Source organism: Xenopus laevis, chromosome 1L (assembly GCF_017654675.1).
Source record: "Xenopus laevis strain J_2021 chromosome 1L, Xenopus_laevis_v10.1, whole genome shotgun sequence".
Taxonomy (NCBI): domain Eukaryota; kingdom Metazoa; phylum Chordata; class Amphibia; order Anura; family Pipidae; genus Xenopus; species Xenopus laevis.
The window spans coordinates 216,807,180-216,828,869 of NC_054371.1; positions in this window are offsets into that span (position 1 = coordinate 216,807,180).

Below are 21,690 nucleotides of genomic sequence, written 5' to 3' on the forward strand. Positions count from 1 at the left end.
TGCGTCAAAAATTCAGCAGCCAAAAATCTTCCCGACAAAAAAAAATTGCATGTCAAAATTATTTTGGTGAAGCAAAACGCCCAAGATTCGCCTATCACTATTTCTGACTTGTCCTATATCAAAATCTTTTAGACATCCTCTCTAAGGTTCTATTAAAGTTCTTTTTTTATATGGATAGAAATGAACTGAGGTTTAGCCTTGTATCCTTGGCGAATAATGTTATGAAATTAACTGTTATCGTAAGACCAGTAGATGGCGCTGTTACATGTGTAAGGCTATAGTAAACTGAGTGGCACCATTTCTTTAACGATGAACGCATGAGTGGAGCGCATTCTAACACTTAGGTTCTGGCCACATGGGCAGATTCGGGGAGATTAGTCGCCAGGCAACAAATCTCCTCTTCTTCGCGGCGACTAATCTCCCCGATCCCTGAAATGTAAATTGCCTGGAGACAGGCACACGGAACGCTTCGTTTTCTGAAGTCGTCCGTAATTGCTTCACGAGGAAACTTCAGGCAACTTTGGAAAACGAAGCGCTCCATGTGCCTGCCCCCAGGTGATTTACATTTTAGCCAGCTGAAGGCAGATCAGGGAGATTAATCGCCACGAAGAAGAGGAGATTTGTCGCCTGACGACTAATCTTCCCGAATCTGCCCAGACTCTTAGTACCTACTTCTGGTCAATTAGTACCCGGATCATAATCCCATACACACTCCTTGGTGGAGCCTCGGCTGCTCAGCTAAGCAGTCTAACTATCTGTCACTCCTAGAGTGACCTATGAAAGTGAGTTCCCTATCATTAGTCCACGTAGGATTGCCACCTATTCGGTTTTGACCCGAACAGTTCGGTTTTTGTAAGGCCTGTTCGGGTCTGAACTTTCTGTTCGGTTTAAAACCTTATGAAACCCGAACAATAATCTTGCCAATACTGTACATGAAAAGCATTTAAATACCAAGATACTCACCTTTCTTATTATTACAGAAATAAAAAAAAGCAAATCAATCAAATATAAGATTTTTTTTTTTGTAAATTAGCACTGCTGTATTTCAGAGCTTTCTAGACAACTGATTTCTGTATAAAATATCTCATACATGTAATAAAAGGATTGAACTTAATCATCAAGCTGAATATAGATAGGGGTGTGGTTTTGAACTGGGCATCAACACTTTAAAACATTGGATACAAATCCAGCCAGTTGCATCTAAGTGATGAAATAACCTTGCCCTGGTGTCATAACTCCACCATCATCATTGTGCCCAACTCTGATGTCATCATGCCTATTCCTATATCACTGACCCAGCCTCAATACCATCTGCCCCGCCCCCGTGTTCGGGTTTTGCCATCAGCATAGGTGGCAACCCTAGTTCCACTTCATCCTTTCTGTCTGCTCAGGTTTTTAAAAACGGACCATGAGCACAGGGCTGCTGTGGCTTATATACTTTAGCACAGTGCCATCTACTGGACACTTATTGAACCACAGGGGACAGAGCTAAATGCAGGATCAGGACACAGTTCCCCCTCCTAACTGTATTTTAGGACCCCAGTCTATAACACTGGGGACTGACTATTAAATAATAATGGGTGGCTAACTTACCAGTCCCTTAGGGCTCTTACTGATGAGCGGTTGAAGCTGCACTTCCCTGCGTTCCGTTTTTCTGCGTTTACTGCAGGGGAGCACAGGAATAGATCATTAGGTTTTTTTCAATGGGGCTGTACTCACACAGGCGTGTGTAGGCGCCGAACGCAGGTTGAGACTCAACATGCTGCATTTTTCTTGCGTTCAGCGCCTACACGCGCCTGTGTGAGTACAGCCCCATTGAAAAAAACCCAATGCGTCTATTCCTGCGCTCCCCTGCGCCTGAGCGAAGAAAAACGGAACGCAGGGGAGCGCAGCTTCAATCGCTCATCAGTAAGAGCCCTTACACATGTTATACTGATATGTGTAATTCTGCTGTGCTGGTAATTGTTTCCCTATAGCATCTGCCTCTCTGCCGCTCTACCTCTTCTGTACTAATACAGGGTCCAGAATATAATAAATAACAAAACCCCTTTGTGCTGTAGCATACCTCCCAACTTTTTGGAAATAAAAAGAGGGACAAAAACAGTTGCACAGCGATTTTTATTGACCACGCCCATTTTAGTGGTCATGCCCCCTAATTACCATCTTCATTTGGCAGGTTTTGAAAGTTTGAACATATTTCTGTGTTTTTTTTCCAGTTATTACAGTTTTGCTAATGAAGGTAAATTGCCCTTTAAGCTGTGAGTCTAACTTCTCCCAAGAAACCTGTTTATCTAAATTACTTATTTGCTTATCTCAAAATTATTATTAAAAATATCTTAGTTGCACCTTGTGGCTGTTCTGGGCTCTCTGCCATAAGCCAATTAAGTTAGAAACTTTGTATCTTTTTCTGGCTGTTCAGTGCAGAGAAAGTCAGGACTTTTCAGTACAAATGCGGGACTTCGGGTTGAGCTGTCAAAAGCAGGACTGTCCCGCTGAAAACGCAGTAGCAGAGGGACCTTTAATACGCCGTTATTTCTATATGTGCATGTTGTCAAGTGCCTGCCTTGCCGCTATCACTGTTCAATCCACTGATTTGGAGGAGCAGGGGCCACTGTGCCACAAAGCTTTTTTTAAATGTCTTTCATTTCCCTCCCTACTAAAATCCAAGATGGCTATGCCTTTTTGCATATAGAGTGGTGAGATTTTGCACACCCTAGTGCTATTCCCCTACTTAAATGACCCAAACTCTTTATTATAGATACAGATGCCGGTGTGGGGTTAATTATACCTAGGCAACAGTGCAGCAACAGTGCAGCAACAGTGCAGCACATCATATATTGTAAAACTAAAAGTGAAGAGATAAGGGATTTCGCACAAGTAGAAGGTACATTTTTAGGGGCCATTACCTATGACTTTTGTTTTCTAATTTTTGCTGAGATTATGGTTTTCTGTGGGAATCAATCAAATCATCGGCTTCACCCCGCCATGTCAAGATGTTAGGAAAGGCATTCTGTAACCAGACCGGAGACGGTCCCTAAAGCATTTGCCGTAGGCAAAAATGAAAGTCTTGTTCTTTTTCATATTTATTTGTCTAAACAGGCTTATATGAGCACAGATATTACACCTTTACAAACAAGTAGTCTAGAAATGTTATACATTATATTTTGGGCTTATTTACTAACCACAGCTCGTTTAGCAGTGTTCCAAAGATGCCCCAGTAGCTCCCCATCTTCTTTTCTGCTGATTCACTGCACATGCTCTGTGCTGCTGTCACTTACTGAGCTTAGGGACCCACTCACAATATACAGTAAGGATATAAAAGTCACTATACAAAGCTTATTATTCATATTCACATTACATGGCAGCTCAGAAACCAGTGCACTCTACATCAGAATTTAATAATCAGCCCTTTAGCTTCTATGAGATAAGAAACTCATTTTGTGCTTGAATTCTCTTAATGCCTAAGCTTTAGTGATGGGCGAATTTCTCACGTTCCACTTCGCAGAGAAAGTCGCGAATTTCCCACAAAATTCGCAAAACGGCGAAAAATTCTCTAAAAATCGTGAAATCGGAAAGTTCATGAAAACATCATGAAGTTCGGACATTTTCATGAAAAAATCATGCAATTCAAACCTTTTCACAAAAAAATCAAGCAATTCAAATGTTTTCACTAAAAAAATCTAGCAATTTGAATTTTTTCAAGAAAAAAATCGAGCAATTTGAACATTTTCACAAAAAAATCCAGCAATTCGAACGTTTTCACAAAAAAATCTAACATTTCGAACGTTTTCATAAAAAAAATAGAGCAATTTCGAACGTTTTCACAAAAAAATTGTGAAAATCGGTAATTGACGCTGTTGAATTTTCACCTGCAAATTTTTACTGGAGATTCGCGAATTTATTCGGTGGCGGTGAAATGCAGAAATTCGCCCATCACTACTAAGCTTAGCTTCTCATCAGCATCCCAGAGTACACTGAGCATGTGCAGTGCCACTGACACTTAAAAGATGGCATAACAAGATCCAAAGATGAGGAGTTCCTGTGGACAACTTGAAGGCCTGAATGCACCGAATCCACTATTTGGGATTAGGCCAAATCCCAGAATCCTTGTTGAAAGATTCTGGCGAATACCAAACCCGAATCCTAATTTGCATATGCAAATTAGGGCCAGGAAAAGAAAAAGTGGAAAAAAAATCTTCTTTTGTGTCACATGATTTCCCTACCTGCCGAATCCAAATCCTGCTGAAAATGGCCGAATCTTGGCCGAATCCTGAACCGAATTCTGGATTTGGCGCATCCTTAGTTATAGGGCTGCTGAACTTCTGGACCGGCACAGGTAGTTCAGTATATAAAATACAGCAACCTACCCATATTCATTTTTATTTTTTTAGTTCTCCTTTAAATAGTACCGTATATACTCGAGTATAGGCCGTCCAGAGTATAAGCCGAGGTACCTAATTTTACCTCCAAAAACTGGGAAAGCTTATTGACTCGAGTATAAGCCTAGGAGTGAGAAATGCAGCAGCTTCTGGTAAGTTTCAAACAAAAAATTGAGGGTTTCTGCTCCCATTGGAGGTGCCGGCGTCTCGTTTTTGGATGCCGGCGACCATTCTTGGACACCGGCGAATATTCTTGGAGACTATTCTTGGACGCCGGCGACTATTCTTGGACGCCGGCGACTATTCTTGGACGCCGGCGACTATTCTTAGATGCCGGCGACCGTTTTTGCTCTTGACCCGAGTATAAGCCGAGGTAGAGTTTTTCAGCCCCCAAAATATGCTGAAAAACTCTACCTCGGCTTATACTCGAGTATATACGGTATATAGTCTAAAAAATAGTGTACTTAGAAAATCTAACATCTAAAAATGCTAAGCTGTGGGGTAGAACTACATGGGAGACTTGACTTATCTATCCCATAAAATCTTATCTTATCACGCGACAGCACAAGATTTAGTGAAATGCTACAGAGTCTGCTCCTCCTTGCAGTCATGTAAAATCTGATCAAAATCCTATGGTTTCTTGTTTCTTTGCGTCTATATCTGACAGTCAGTGTATCTCAATGAGAAGCAAATGCGTTTACATGGTTGCCTGGCATGAATCGCTCGGCAATCGAGCTGTGTTGGATGACAAATCCTTCATGCCGTTTCTAGATAAGAGTTTAATATTAGTTTATTTTTAAAGATGTTCAACTATATCTGACTAGATGTATGAGATCTGGGGATGAGAGGACCTCCAACAAACTCTGTCATGTAGTTGTGCCTTTAGGTAGGACTAAGAAAGCAATGAAACATTTCCCATAAATCAAACCAGATCAGTGTTGCGATTAAAGGAGAACTAAATCCTAAAAATGAATGTGGCTAAAAATGGCACATTTTATATAGTGAAATTATTGCAGCAGCCTAAAGTTTCAGCTTGTCAATAGCAGCAATGATCCAGGACTTCAAACTTGTCACAGGGGGTCACCATCTTGGAAAGTGTCTGTGACACTCACATGCTCAGTGGGCTCTGATTGGCTGTTGAGAAGCTAAGCTTAGGGCTCGTCACTAATTATCCAGCAGAAAATGAGCTTCCCCTGTAATATAAGCTGATGCTACAGGGCTGTGGTTGCCTTGGGCTGGTACAGAAGCCCAAAACATAATGTACAAATTTCTAGCTACTTCTTTAGTTAGGCTTTAGTTCCACTTTAAAGAAGAAAGAAAGGTTAAATCACCAGGGGGTGTCAAAAGTTAGGCACCCCCAGGGATAGTAATCACTTGATACCCCAGGCAAGTGCTCCTGTTAGCAGAAAACTACACTGGACCAGAGTACAGGAATGAGACATGTTATCCAGAATGCTGGGGACGGGATTTATCCGCATAACACATCTTTCCATAATTTGGATCTCCATATCTTGTTTACTAGAAAATCATGTAAACATTAAATAAACCCAATAGGCTGGTTTTGCTTCCAATAAGGATTAATTAATCCTTAGTTGGGATCAAGTACAAGCTACTGTTTTATTATTACAGAGAAAAAGGAAATTATTTTTAAAAAATTGTATTATTTGGATAAAGTGGAGTCTTTGGGAGATGGCCTTTCCTTAATTTGGAGCTTTTTGGATAAGGTGTTTCCGGAAAACCAATCTACTTCTATGCAAGCACCACGGAGTGATCCTCTTGCTGTCGTGTTATTTATTTGTGGGGGTGCGCCTGTGCAGTAAAGTTAAAAGCCAAACCAGAAAGTCGTCCTTTAACTCTACTGAGCAAGTTTGGGTCCTGGGAATTTGAAGAAAGAAGAAGTAGAAGAAGCGGATCGCTCTATAGTGCATGCTAAAAAGAACTCTAACAGGAGCACCGGACAGTGGTCTCAAATAAGTGATTACAATCACTGCAAAGTGAGTAAAGCTTTCCTTCTCTTTTAAAGGATCATATATCCGCAAGCCAATAATTGTGCCCTTATATGAATTCTACATATCTGTGGGTGGATGTAAAGGATCTACATATTGCAATAAAGAAAATTGCTCCAGAATAACAATGTAAAGAGCTCACCAAGTAGATCATGTGGTCCAGGTGCCCCAGACCCCCAGCTTCCGGGAGCGGCAAACCAAAACACGGCAAAAGAACAGGACTGTCCAGGACTCAAGGGATCCACAAGGCCAAAAATATATGTCTTTATTGATCATATTTTAAAAGTATAGGTGCTTCTCCATAGGCCCTTTCGTACCCAAAAGGTACTTAATCATGGGCCCGGACAGTCCTGTTCTTTTGCTGTGTTAAAGGATCGACAGACAGGAGTTGAATATTTCATCACAGCACAAAAAAGGACCCAGGAACCAGAGTATCAAACCAGTGGGATGAATAATTATTAGATGGAACACGGAATTGAGAAAGAAAAAATGACTCAGTCCATGACGCTGAATGTAAAAGTACAAAGCAGGGAACATAATACAGCACATATGAACAGTGACTTCAATGCATTTTGTAAAAATGTATAAAGGATATACCCTGGAGGGGGCTAAAAAGAGTATATTGGACCCTGGGAAAGATAAGAGAATCAGGACTGTGTTTAAGATGTTATTTTTGTTACACTGACATTACCAGTGCAAACCTGGAAATCATTATTGTGAGATATAGTAAAAGCTAGGGCTTGGGGTTACAACTCAGAGGAGACCAATCTGTGGGTCCTTTATCAAATACTTTGTATCAGGTTTGCTAACCAGTAGCAGCCAATGAAAAGGTAGCAATTCCTGGTCACCTGAATGCAGACATCTGATTGGTTTGCCACTTTCACTATGTTGTAAATTATGACTCAATTACCAATAGTGGGGAAAGGTACAGTGGAAAAAAGGAGAGCAAAGCACTTTTGTTTCTTGCACATTGCTACCTGTCTCGTGGGCTGCACACTTAGGACTTGGGCATTCCCTTGGATTGCTCTTTGCTTTTGTGTCATAGAGATGTGCAGTGCAAGACAGGGAGCACTTATGGGCACAAGGTGCTACAAAGCCCTGCAGTAACCATCTGCCTATGGCAGCCCCTAAATACAAGGGACCCAGCACTCTGAATCTTGCACTGGGTTTGTATTCTGGTTCAAGGTGCACAGGCAGCAAATCCCATGGGTGAAGTGCTCAGAAGAAAGGTCCCAAAGGGTGCAACATTGCTTGTGTCCAGGGGAATAGTAAATCAGTCCTTTAAGTCCTATGGCAAGGGAGTGGGTCATAAACTGCAGAGTGGGAGAAGAGAAAACAACCAGCTAAACTGGCAGTGATGAAGGACATATTTTCAAGCCAATGGGATTCAGTCCAAATAGATCACTGTATAGTCAGTAACAGATACCCTGCACTTTGCCTTTACTTTTAAGGGTGGTTCACCTTAAACTTAACTTTGTGGGCATGGTTATCCCTGCTTTTTACAGCCAGTATAGTTACCAAATGACTACATAATTAATCAGATCTATGGCACTTCCAAGGAACCTTTCCTTGCACCCAGAACAGCGTTCCCTGGTCTACTGTTGCTTGTTACTTCAGTCTGCCCATTCTTCCAAGAAGGATACAGGAGCCCCAGGGAGTCTCCAAGAAGACAGTGCTGTAATGCGGGTAAGATGAATGGCAAAGCCCCAAATGGTTAGGAAATAACTCCGTCATAAAATAAAAACAGAGCCGTTTGGAAACTGTGGTTTGAAACATCATTTTGGAAAGGTACCAGCTCTGATCTCTCTCCAAGTCTGAGACGGCTGCTTATTACAGTGATTACAATTTGTACAGAACTGCTTACAATACTCTGGCTACGGTTTGTGCCAAAGAAACAAGATGCCGGGGGGGGAACCAACTTTTACCTTGCTAACATATTTTCCAAGTGATTTAACCAGGAAACCTGCTCTGAAAGACTATGATTTACTTTCTCTGCAATTAATTAATAGAACAAAGGAGCTCAATGAGATCTGTTATCCTCTTATAAATTGGCAGTTACAGCATTAAATCATAGCCTCGCAAATATCCCCCAAAACCTGTCTAAGCCTCTCTCTCTTTCTTAACAGCCCCCCGGCACTGGTATCATTGGTGCACATTCAGTTTGATGATTCACTGTTTAATACGACTGTGTGACCTGTTATCCAGAATGATTTGGACCTGGGGTTTTCCAGATACGGGATCTATCTGTAATTTGTATCTCCATCTATTAAAGAATAATTTAAAAATCAAAGAAACCCAATAGGATTGTTTTACCTCCGATATGAATTAATTATATCTTAGTTAGGTTCAAGTACAAACTACTGTTTTATTGTTAAAGAGAAAAATGAAAATCATTTGGATTATTTGGATTAAATTGAGTCTATGGGAGGTGGCCCCTTCTGTAATTTGGAACTTTCTGGACAACTGATTTTCAGATAATGGATTAATAAACCCAATATGATTGTTTTAGCTCTGATTTGAATTAATTATATCTTAGTTAGGTTCAAGTACAAGCTACTGTTTTATTGTTAATTTGGAGTTTTCTGGATAACTGATTTCCAGATAATGGATTAATAAACCCGATATGATTGTTTTAGCACTGATATGAATTAATTATATCTTAGTTAGGTTCAAGTACAAGCTACTATTTTATTGTTAAAGAGAAAAAGGAAATCATTTGGATTATTTGGATTAAATGGAATCTATGGGAGGTGGCCCCTTCTGTAATTTGGAGCTTTCTGGATAACTGATTTTCAGATAATGGATCCCATACCTGTGAATCTGAAAAAATAGTGTAGTCCTATTGTTCCGTTTCCATCTGCTCTTAGGAGAGAACACTGCTACATGTGACTCTTTAACACAGCTGGGTCTTTGCTGAAGTTTTGGAAGAAGGGTTTCCAGACTGGACTTTAACTCACTTTCACTCAGATACCTGGATGCTAGGGCTTCTTATACAAAAAAAAAAAGATTATTTAAAATGATTTATTGTGCACCATATTTGTTGTACAATATAATATCAAGCACCAAGTTCACAATGGTGTTGCTCACACTGCAGGTATCTGCTCCCAGAATGCTAAATTTCTCAAAGGGCACTCAAAGGGATCCCACCAAGATCTCCCTGAGTCCTAACCACTAGAGTGACTATCCACTAAAGTGCCTACAACTTGGTGAGTATCAACTGGGACAATGCCCCACACAGCAATATATTTGGAGTGGAGCACAAAGCTGCTCTTACTAGCTCACACTGTTTATATAACACTTCTTGAGCTTTCTATAACATGAGTTGTAGGCACTGTAGTGGGTAGGACTCAGGGTGGGAGATCTTGATGTTTTCCCTTGAAGCTTCCTTCAAGGAATTTATCACAGCTTCATTAAACCTTGTGTTACCTGACGGTGTAATCTTCTGAAGTCTACTTCCTCAGGCTCCACAGCATATTCACCCCCTCCTGATGTTGAGTCCAGAGAGACAGAATCATTGCAATCACTACCTCTGGGACTGTGGGAAATGATCCCTCCTTCAGGGCATAGATACATAAGGACATAGTAAGGATGGTGTAAGACGCACTGGGAGATTGCTTACCTCCCGTCGCGTCTCTCGCAGGCTCTCAGTGCACTTCCGGGTTGACGCTGGCGTTGTGACACTGAGCATCATGAAGTCACGAAGAGGCGCCAAATCTCCATTTTGAAAGTGCCCAAGCTAAGTTCCAGTTTACTGTTCCAGCCGAAGCGTTTACTCTAAGATTGTTGTCCTGGTTTTGACTCCTGCTCAACTTCTGACTTCGATTCCTGCCGCCTGCTTGAACTTTTTGCCTGATTCTCAACCACGTCTCTTCTAAATCCTTGACAGTACCTCGTTTACGGACTTGTTGTTTTGTTACGCACTTTCCCTTGTGTTTTCCACAGCAGAAAGCCCGGGGCCCCAAAAAGGCGTTGGTGAACACCGGAATCCGCAGGGATCCCTTGTGCATTTGGAATGTACATGTCCCTAAGCAAGGTTCCCGATAACGAGATCGTTACAGATGGTTACCTCCATTGCATCCTCTACTTTTGCCCAACAGGATTAGGAACATATGTACTATAGCATGTTCAAGGCCTTTGATGCACTAGAAGGGGCAGAAGAGAAGGAAGGTTGGGTCTGGGTTTAAAACCCTCATTGGGTTTCTGCCCTGTAGAGAAACTTAAAATCAGTCAAGAACATTAAATTGCATATTTAAATTGGGCACAGTGGGAGATGACGTTGCCATATATTGGGACAATTACAAGAGTCCTCAGCACTCAACCCAATATCAATATATTTAAGACAGCGACATTTTGTGCATACTGCTACTGAAAAATGCCTTACCCTTTAAACAAAACAGGGATTGTTTGCCCATATATTGCAATATATTTAAGCTTGTCAACTACGTCAAAGTCATCCCATATCTGGCCAGTCCTACGCTTAATTTTCATCTGATTCATTAGGAAATCTATAGTTTCATTATACATTTTATAAAAGGGACGAATACGTTTTACCTGCAACTTACTTGCTGCTTTCAAAGTAAAACTCCCAAACTTGGCTGCCCTTTTATTAGACACCAGTGGGATCACCTGACTGTAGCTGGGAAGGGTGGGAGCTACAACATGGAGCTGGTCACTGCTCCTGTATAACTATAACAAACAAGGGAAAGTTGTGCTCACCACTAGTTTTTAAAACCATTAGGCGGGGGTGCAATGAGGCTGTGACCACAAAATACATATAGTCAAATACAAGAGTCCTCTGCACTCAACCCATTATCAATATATTTAAGTGAGAGACATTTTGTGTATACTGCTACTGAAAATGCCTTACCCTTTAAACAACACAGGGATTGTTTGTCCATATATTGCAATATATTTAAGCTGGCCAACTACGTCAAAGTCATCCCATATCTGGCCAGTCCTATGCTCAATTTTCATCTGATTCATTAAGATTCTATAGTTTCATTATACATTTTATAAAAGGGACTAAGTTTTACCTGCAACTTACTTGCTGCTTTCAAAGTAAAACTCCCAAACTTGGCTGCCCTTTTATTAGACACCAGTGGGATCACCTGACTATAGCTGGAGAGGGTGGGAGCTACAACATGGAGCTGGTCACTGCTCCTTAAATATATTATATTTTGTGGTCACAGCCTCGCTGCACCCCCGCCTAATGGTTTTAAAAACTAGTGGTGAGCATAACTTTCCCTTGTTTGCCATATATTGGAGCTGGATAACATATTTAAAGATTATAAAGGCCCTTCCTGCAGTTTACCAGCCAATTAATTGTTCTCCTTAGCTTAAAAGGTTATTATGTCTGAAAGTAAAATTAACACGCAGAGACATTATTGGCTCTACACATGGAGGATTTCTATATTGGATACTCAGTGCCATGTAGTTTCCCCAAATAATCCTACATTCATATTTCCTTTGCTGGCAGGTTTCCTGTGCTCAATGATTACTCATATGGAAACATGTGGCCAATGGATAAAGAATTGGAAAACACAGAAACAGACTAAATCCAGCGTTCTTTTTTATATATATATATATACTTGCTGACTTGGGTTATACAGTGCCAGATGGTAGTTCTGATTGAATCCGAATGAAAGACTGTGATTAAGAAAATCTATTTAAATATTCTATACAAATGACTCTATAATGGAATAAGAGAAATACAGCCTTGAAAAAATATATATATTAATGTTTTATGCTGATTTTTACATAATACATAATACATGGTAATGTTTATTAAGCTGCAACTTGCTTGTGAAGGTATTTAATTCATCCAGGTCATGATGTACAGTATCTGGTATATAGACCAGTGATCCCCAAAAAGTGGCTCGTAAGCAACAATTTACTCACCAACCCTTTGGCTGTTGCTTCCTCAAAGCAGGAGCTTCTTATTGAATTCCAGGCTTGGAGTCAAGTTTTGGTTGTATAAAGACCAGTTGTACTGCCAAACAGAACCTCCTGTAGGCTGCCAGTCCACATAGGGGCTACCAATAGCCAATCACAGCCCTTATTTGGCATTCTGTGGTACTTTTTTCATGCTTGTGTTGCCCCCAAACTCTTTTTATATTTCAATGTGGCTCACGGGTAAAAATGGTTGGGGACCCCTGATAAAAAGTCTGAAGCAATGGGGCTTGCTGAGTAATTTGAGAACAGTTTTCACCATTTATTCCAGCAGCCTCTTTAGTTCGGAAGGAATTATAATGTTGAGTAAAATGAGGGTACTGTTCATACATTAAAATAATATAGATACTTAGAAACTACTGGCAGCATTGGATTGTAGATATAAAAATTCCCCTAGGTTTTGCTGTTAAAAAAACAACTGTTTTTAGACTAATTTTTTTTTAAATTGAAGCCTGAGATGCTTCATTCATCTAAGTGCATTAAAAGTGCAAGTGAAAAGCAGGGGAGTATTGACTTCACAATAGAAAAGGCTAAGTCACCCTTCCAAAAGGCTAGAAATGATCTTGAATCTTCGGATCTGCCTTTATCTGAAGACTAGGGCAGACTCCATTATCCCAGAACTCACTGGCAGGATGAGGCAAGATTCTTCAGACCCCTTGGCTACAAGGCTCGAGGGTCCCTTATCCTTCCCCCTCCAGCCTGAAGGCATATACTGTTTTTAGGCTCATCAATGATCTGATAGGATAATGTTTCCCTATAGAAGGGTCGTTTTTTTTAATGGTCTCTTACGTGTTCACCTTAACTTAATAAATGTTTACCACTATGAAACCATGGTCAATACTCACTCACTGTCTAGTTCAAGACTGTAAATAATCAAGTCTTAGCAAAAATTATTATACCATAACAGGACAGTGAAATATCAAACATGGGCAGGTATAGAAATAACTTTCCATGGGGATATTTACAAGATGTTGGTGCTCAAAAATGGACTCCGTGAAGAGTAAATATTGATGCAATTCATTCAAGGTGGCCAAACAAGCACAAGTAGTACCATGCAAAACAATATTTGGTGTGTGTATGGTGGGCGACAAGACGACTGATATCGGCAAAAGCCTCGTCAATCGGCCAAGATGGAAGATTTTTATCAGCATTATAAAATGCAAATGGTTACTGCCAATGGTCACAGGAAAAATCAGGTTCTTGTGATGAATAGTGCACCCACTGAAGCTGGAGAACATTGGGACTATCAACACCCAGGGTGAGTTGAGTCAAAAGACACAGCAGAACTGTGGCCAATGAATTGAGTAAATGGTGTTCCGAATATGCACTCTGGAAGTGACTCAAACAACTCTATGAAAAAGTAATTTTTATACCTGTATGCAGCATTTTCGCCCATAATACCAGTGTTACTGCAGCTGGGCTCCAATTGTCAAAAGGGATGCAGCCGAGGGTGTGGTTTTTGATCAAATCAAGGTGCAAGTTGTGTCTAGCAAACTTAGACCTCAAAATATTTTTTCCACCAGTCCCTTCAGCTTATCCTGTATAATATCTTTCTGCGACAAAATGTACTACAGGATTACCGGCTCAGTTCCTTTCCAATGACTGTTAGAGTCGTTTGGTAACTCGTTCGCTGGTATCACAAAAGTTTGATCAGCGTGCTGAATATGTAGCAGGGGCCCAACGCACGACCCCTCCTAGTAGCAGATTGTCACTTTTTCTAAAAATATGTCAAAGCCAGTTAAAATGGATAAGTACAACGGTGGCTTGTATGTGTGTGCCAGCTGGATAATATATTTCATTCAGAGGATTCTGCTGAGATGAAGCGGAAAAATTGACTTCCCCGAGGGATAAAGACAGATGACAAAGAAGGAAAAGACTAATAAAAGGATGTGCAACTCAGCTACTGCATCTTCTGTACTACTGTATGTATAGCGGAGGCAACGTGGGATCAGCCAAGTGATGAATATTTTGCATTTATATAGTTTTAAATATAGAGACTTGGGTAAATATATATACAGGTATGAGATCTGTTATATAGAAACCTGTTATCCAGAAAGCTCCAAATTACAGAATGGCTGTCTCCCATAGACTCCATATAGAGACTTCAGTAAATATATACAGGTATGGGATCTGTTATCCGTAACCTGTTATCCAGAAAACTTCCGAATTATAGAAGAGACTTGAGTAAATATATATACAAGTATGGGATCCGTTATCTATAAACCCGTTATCCAGAAAGCTCCAAATCACAGCATGGCCGTCTCCCACAGAAATAACACGACAGCAAGAGGATCACTCCGTGGTGCTTGCATAGAAGTAGATTGGTTTTCCGGAAACACCTTATCCAAAAAGCTCCAAATTAAGGAAAGGCCATCTCCCAAAGACTCCACTTTATCCAAATAATACAATTTTTTAAAAATAATTTCCTTTTTCTCTGTAATAATAAAACAGTACCTTGTACTTGATCCAAACTAAGATAATATTAATCCTTATTGAAATAAAACCAGCCTATTGGGTTTAAAGGGCATGTAAAGGCTAAAATAGAATAACGCTAGAAATGCTGTATTTTGTATACTAAATATAAACATGAACTTACTGCACCACAAGCCTAATCAAACAAATAATTTATGCCTTCAAAGTTGGCTACAGGGGGTCACCATCTTGTAACTTTGTTAAACATCTTTGCAAGACTAAGACTGTGCACATGTTCAGTGTGGTCTGGGCTGCTTAGGGATCGTCATAAACAAAGCTGCTTGAGTTCTGCATGGCTGGGAAGTAAGGCGGGGGCTCCCCCTGCTGTTCATACGTATGATTGTTTCCCTGCTCAGCAGTTAGGGACCGTCTGACAATTCCTATCCACAGCAGTAAATGAAGGGAGAATTTCACTGCATACAGTCAGGTTTCTTATAAAAACGGTACACATTTTTTAATTAAAGTATATTGGAGATAGGTTTATTTTTCATTAAAGAAAGTAAAAATGGGATTTTATTTTTTTGCCTTTACATGCCCTTTAAGGGGAGGCATAGTCATTATCAAATTTCGAATTCATTTGAGTTTTTTTTAACTCACATGAATTTGTTTTTACTTGAAATTTGATTGGGGGTGATTTATTAAAACAATCAAATACGGTATGTAAAACTCGGACTAATTTCACCGACCTGAAAACTCAAATCGAATTTGATTCAAATTTGACCAAACTCGATTCAGGAAGGCTGCAAATGTCCCCAAATTATTCATTGGATCTCTCAGATTGACTTATACAGGAATTCGGCAGGTTTTAGGTGGCGAATAGTCGAATTCTTAAAGGGCCAAATTCCTTAGTCGAATTTGACAGTTTTTTTAAATATTTTATTTGGTTTTCACAATACACCATAAAAATTAATATGATAAGAAATAGAATGCTGAATAAGAAGATTAATACAATGACATATTATACAGATGTATACAATGTATACAATTTGACCATGAAAAAAATGTGAATTCGTATTTTCAGTTCGACCCTTAATAAATCTGCCACTTAATGTTTAAATGATTTTTTAATAAACTTAAGGTATGAAGATCCAAATTATGGAAAGATCCATTGCCTGGAAAACCTCAGATTCTGAGCATTCTGGATAACATGTCCCATACCTGTATATATTCTCCATCCATGGTGGTGCAGATGGTCAAAGTGCACAAACAACAATTCTTTACACACTGTGTCCAGCTGTGTATTGGTGAGGGGCAGACGGGGTGTTGGAATTTTCCCTTATTCCCTAATTTATACCAGCCCTGCAGCCAATCCTTCTTTTATTAATCTCTCCCTACAATAGGAAAATAGTGGATTACAGTATTTAAATTATTCTCTAAAGAGATTATATGAACTAACTCTGATGGTTAATGTTTCTGTTGGGAAAACCCTCATGTTGACATCGTTATAACATGGCAAGTAATACACTACATTATGAACTCATCAATGGGGAGCTAAGTTAAAGGGCAGGAGTAAATGTCCCCCAGGCAGTTTTACATGTTTGATTTTACGCTTGCCTACATATCTGGCACCAGAGATAAGATATTGCCTTTCTAGATCTCATGCACCTCTCCAGTAGCTTAATCTTTCCGTTGCTCTGCAGGATAGAACTAAATGAATCTCACTTGCAGGATGCTAATACATGATCTGGGCAATTCAGTATGACGTATTATATGATTATACAATTTACTCAATATATGACTATAGTAAGGATGTACTGAATATGCTTGCTTAAGGATTATGTGCAACCAAATATTAATATTAAATACAAATATTACATAAGTGTTATTATTGTTTACTGTGTATTCTTTAAAGGAGAAGGAAAGCTACCAAGGCAGTTTATTGCCAATAGATTAGCCACAACAGTACAAGATTTTTATTTTTATTCTTTAGAATGCTTTTCTATACCTGAGTAAACAGCTCTAGAGAGTGTCTCTGTTTGTTTAGGATAGCAGCTGCCATATTAGCTTGGTGTGACATCACTTCCTGCCTGAGTCTCTCCTTGCTTGCTCATAGCTCTGGGCTCAGATTACAGCAGAGATGGGAGGAGGGAGGGGGAGAGAAGCAAACTGAGCATGCTCAAGCCCTAGCCCTGGAGATTTAAACTGAAAACAGGAAGTCTGATACAGAAGCCCATGTGTACACAATAGAAGGAAAGAAATGCTGTGTTTCTTTTGACAGAAGACTCAGAGCAGCATTACTTTGAGGGTTAACTAGTGTATTTATATAGACCTTTCTGATAAAGCTTACTTAATTTTAACCTGTCCTTCTCCTTTAAGGTTTCAGAAATACATTTCATTTATCCAGCATTTTAGAACTAGTGTATTCCGAGACAGTGCCCAGAGCATGAACAGTATGATTATATATACCCTGCACACTGTGTATAAATATTAATAGTGTAGTGCACTTTACTGCATATTTCTGTTCCAAAGCAGGGCCAGTATTAGGGTATTAGGGTATAGCTGCCTATAACAGTGGATTCCTGGGTTGGATTCCAGTCAGTTCTTTATGTTTTCCTCCTTGTCTATGTAGGGTTTCCTCTAGGTTATCTTCTTTTCCTCCCACAGTCAAAAATCATCATACAGGCAGGTTAATTGGCTCCTTAAAAAACGGACCATAGCGTATGCGAATTAGAGATGTGCGGGCCGGCCTGATACCTGTGGGACCCGGGGCCGAGGGGAAGAGGCGGGTGCAGGTCAAAATAAACTCAACCCACACACCATGACAGGGACCTTAGATTGTAAGCTCCACTGGGAGATGGGCTAATCTTTGTGTAGGGGCCCATAGGTTTATATCCTTTAATGTACTGGTATTTTCCCGGTCCCGTTGGGCATGTAAAGTCTAAAATAGAATAAGGCTAGAAATGCTGTATTTTGTATACTAAATATAAACATGAACTTACTGCACCACAAGCCTAATCAAACAAATAATTTATGCTTTCAAAGTTGGCTACAGGGGGTCATCATCTTGTAACTTTGTTAAACATCTTTGCAAGACTAAGACTGTGCACATGCTCAGTGTGGTCTGGGCTGCTTAGGGATCGTCATAAACAAAGCTGCTTGAGTTCTGCATGGCTGGGAAGTAAGGCGGGGGCTCCCCCTGCTGTTCATAAGTATGATTGTTTCCCTGCTCAGCAGTTAGGGACCATCTGACAATTCCTATCCACAGCAGTAAATGAAGGGAGAATTTCACTGCATACAGTCAGGTTTCTTATAAAAACGGTAGACATTTTTTAATTAAAGTATATTGGAGATAGGTTTCTTTTTCATTAAAGAAAGTAAAAATGGGATTTTATTTTTTGGCCCTTACATGCCCTTTAAGGAAGTACCTTTAACCTGATACCTGGGTGGGATGTGTTCCTCATTGGCCTGGGTGGGTGGTGAGTTCTTTTTGTTACAGTTTAATATACTGACTAGAAGCCCAAAACTCCTCCTCTTTGACTTCCGCCTGCTGAGGAAAGTGGGAGCTGCTGGAGAGCCTGGGGCAGCAAGGACTCAGCAAAGGAAAACCCTATGGTAGTTAGTGAAATCAGGGACCCCGTGATTGAGGTATTTAGGTAGTGGTTGGTAAGCTCCTTATAGTACACTTTAGAAGTGTAAGGCAGACAGGCTGAGCTAAAAAGTTGCTGCTAGGGTTCAGATCCACCTAGCAACCATGCATAGATTTGAATACAGGACTGGCATATGAATATAAAAGGGCCTGAATAGAAAAATGTGTAATAAAAAGTAGCAATAACAATTCATTTTTAGCCTTACAGAGCATTTGTTTTTAGATGGGGTCAGTGACCTCTATTTGAAAGCTGGAAAGAGTCAGAAGAAGACTCTAAAACATCAGGAGCTTTGCACATAGTGAGTTAAAACGGGATAACAATTGCAATACAGCAGATTTGTAAAACAAGTAAAAACATGATATCAGAAAGAACAGAAGGAAACAAATCCCCAACTTCTTCTTTGTTCATTTGCCATAAGGATAGCGAGGAACACGTGTGGGGCCTGACACACACCTTGAGACGTGTTTAGCTGGGAAGTGTGTATAATTGGCAGGCCCGGACTGACCATCTGTTTATTCGGGCATTTGACCTAGGGGCCGCTCTGTATTTTCGTAAAGTGGGCCGCTCCTGATCTATAATGTTTATTTCAAACTGCCTGTGGGCTCTAGGACCGCTCCTCTGTCCCAGCTCCCACTGTGGCTCCGCCCCTTCCACTCGTCTCCGTTCTCATGCTGTGCAGTGTGCAGGCCTGCCTGCCTGCCATCAGGGGGGAACAAGGAAGATAGTCTTGGGCCAGGCAGGATTTAGGCTCAAAGGGGGGCCTGCTGTGCTGCTCTTTCAGGATTAGCCGGCCCCCCTTACGAGCGTGGACATCACTGATGCCGAAGACGGAAGTACAGGAACTGATGTGGTAAGAAGGGGACTACATCGCCAGCAGTCACTGTGCTTCTCAGGAATCTCTCGTCTGCACTCTGTCTCTCTCTCCCCCTCTCTCTCTCTCTGTGAGTCTTTGTTTCTCTCTCTGCCTCTCTCTCTCTGTCTCTCTCTGTCGCTCTGTCTCTCTCTCGCTGCACTCTTTCTTTCTCTCACTGCACTCTGTCTCTCTCTGTGAGTCTCTGTCTCTCTCTACACTCTGCCTCTCTCACTACACTCTCTCTTTCACTGCACTCTGTCTCTCTCTGCACTCTGTCTCTCTCTCTACTCTGTCTTTTTCTCTCTCTGCACTCTGTCTCACTGCACTCTGCTTCTCTCTGCACTCTGACTCTCTCTGTGAGTCCCTCTCTTTCTACAGTCTCTATCTGTCCACCAATGAAGTTTTTTTTTTAACTTTTATGGGGGGCCCCTATCCTAACCACCAATTGTTTTTTTTAACTTGTATGGGGGTCCCTGGTAACCAGTGGGTTTTTAGTGTTTGTTTTATCTCCCATGTTTGTGTGGCTTTTTTTACTGTGGTGTTGGGTCTGGGACTGTCATCTAGATTATGTAGGTACCCAGCAGAATGAATTGTAAAAAAGAACATGTGGCTACATGGGGGATTTTTTTATGAATAAACAATAGCAAGTGAGAAACGTTTTCACTTGAAATCCATTAATTCATTCTGGAATACCTTTACAGCACACCTGATAACCATGTTTATCTTACTTAGTGTTACCAATAAAATTATATTTCTATAATAAGCAGGGATTTGTTTATACATACATTTTTGCAGTTTTACCCCTATATATGAGTGGATGTGTACAAGTCAGACCATCGTGTGTTTACATGTGGGCTGCTTTGATTTTTTTTTTGCCAGGGCTGCTTTTTACCCCAAGTCCGGCCCTGATAATTGGTTAAATCATAACACACAATGGGCAATGAAACCCAGGAGTGGCTCAGTGAGATAACATTATCCCATTATAGAAAATTTTCTTAGGTTCGTTCTATGAGAAGGCATTACACTGGAATAAGCACTTCAAATGTGATAACTCTAAGGGGCCCATTTACTTAGCTCGAGTGAAGGAATAGAATAAAAAAAAACTTCGAATTTCGAATGTTTTTTGGCTACTTCGACCATCGAATTGGCTACTTTGACTTCGAATTGAACGATTCGAACTAAAAATCGTTCGACTATTCGATAGTCGAAGTACTGTCTCTTTAAAAAAACTTCGACCCCCTACTTCGCCACCTAAAACCTACCGAGGTGCAATGTTAGCCTATGGGAAGGTCCCCATAGGCTTTCTAACAATTTTTAGGTCGAAGAAAAATCTTTCGATCGATGGATTAAAATCCTTCGAATCGAAGGATTTAATCGTTCGATCGAACTATTTGCGGTAAATCCTTCGACTTCGATATTCGAAGTCGAAGGATTTACATTCGGCAGTCGAATATCGAGGGTTAATTAACCCTCGATATTTGACCCTATGTAAATCTGCCCCCTAATGTGTAATTCCAGTGCAAACTGGGCATTGTTGTGTAAATGTACATTTTGCCTGTTCCATTATAAAGGGCAGGGATCCCCAACCTTTTGAACCTGTGAGCAAAATTCAGACGTAAAAGGAGTTTGGGAGCAACACAAGCATGAAAAATGTTTGTAAGACGCGCTGGAAGATCTCCACGGCTTCTTACCTCCTGGCGAGTCTCTCATCGTCTGATTGATTCTTCTTCAAGTAATGCTGGCGTTCGTCAAGTCGCAGGAGTCAAGACGTCATCGGGATGCGTCAAATTTGAATGTTTGCCATCAAAGACTGCTTAAAAGGCCAGTCCACCATTTTGAAGCTGGTTCCAGTTTTTTCTGAACCTGCCGAAGCGTTTGTTATTATTGAATTCCTGGTTTTTGACTTTTTGCCTGACTTTTGACGACGATTTCTGCCGTCTGCCTTGAACCTTTTGCCCAACATTCGACTACCTCCTCTTCATCCCTGCTGGTACCTCGCTTACGATTTTTGCTACGCACTTCCTTGTTGGATTCCCGGGGCCCCAAAAGGGTGTCGGTGAACACCGGAACCCACAGGGTACTCCTGTGCGTCCGCAAGGTGACCAACAAAGGTACCTGACAACATGGTGGTTACAATGTTCTTGGGCTGCCAAATAAGTGCTGTGATTGGCCATTTGGTAGCCCCTATGTGTATTATCAACCTACATTGAGGCTCTGTTTTGTAGTACAAAAAATAAATATAGGGACTGCACACTCAGAATTTAAAAAGGCAAAAGTTTATTACATTTACAAAAAATTACACTCACGTGTTCAGCTACACTCACATTGGCCCTACGCGTTTCGACCACAAGAGTGGTCTTCATCAGGAGCAAAATCCATAAAATATTACAAAAAGGATAAAAAGGCAGAACGAATGTGTACATTGAACAGGTTTAAATACCTTT